This window comes from Arachis duranensis, chromosome 2, assembly GCF_000817695.3.
Source record: "Arachis duranensis cultivar V14167 chromosome 2, aradu.V14167.gnm2.J7QH, whole genome shotgun sequence".
NCBI classification, from domain to species: Eukaryota; Viridiplantae; Streptophyta; class Magnoliopsida; order Fabales; family Fabaceae; genus Arachis; species Arachis duranensis.
This window is the reverse complement of record NC_029773.3, coordinates 44,660,434-44,661,400: the sequence shown is the minus strand read 5'-3', so window position 1 is coordinate 44,661,400 and position 967 is coordinate 44,660,434.

The following is a 967-nucleotide window of genomic DNA, read 5'->3' as shown; positions in this document are numbered from 1 at the left end:
AAAATAAATTAATTTAAAAAATTTAAAAATTATCAATTTTTTCTACTTTTTGAATATTGTCGGAATTTTTTATTTTACTAATATTAGAAAAAAATATTTTTTAAATTTAAAAATGAAAAAATAATAAATTTACAGATATGCTGTTTACTAGATGTTGCTGGACTTTATTTTATTTTTCAATTTAAATAAAAAACTAATCTTATAATTTAAGATTTTAAAAATAAAAAATTTAGATTTTTAAAATTTTAAATTTTTCTAAAAATATTTTTTTATTTTTTTATTCACTGGATAATGGTACATCAGGACAATTGACATTTTTTTGCTACACTTGTTCACAAATTAAGAATAAATTAATTTAAAAAATGAAAAAATTTTCAATTTTTATTTTTTGATATTGTTGGAATTTTTTATTTTTCTACTATTAGAAAAAATTATTTTTTAAGATCAAAAATTCAAAAAATAATAAATTTATAGATCTGTTGTTTACTAAATATTGCTAGACTTTATTTTATTTTTCTAATTTAAATAAAAAAACTTAATCTTATAATTTAAAATTTTAAAAATAAAAATTTATATTTTTAAAATTTTAAATTTTTCAAAAAATATTTTTTATTTTTTTATTCACCAAATAATGACACCCGGACCGTTGACTTTTTTTGTAATTGGACATATTCACAATTTAAGAATAAATTAATTATCAAAATAAAAATATTTTAATTTTTTTGTTTATTTGATATTGTTAGAATTTTTTTATTTTCCTACTATTAGAAAAAAAAGTTTTTTTAGATTACAAATAAAAAATAATAAATTTACAAATTCTTTGTTTACTAGATATTGCTGGATTTTATTTTATTTTATTTTTCTACTTTAATTAGAAAAAATATTTTTATAATTTAAAAAATCAAAAATAAAAAATTTATCTTTTTAAAATTTTAAATTTTTAAGAAAAATATTTTTTATTTTTTAT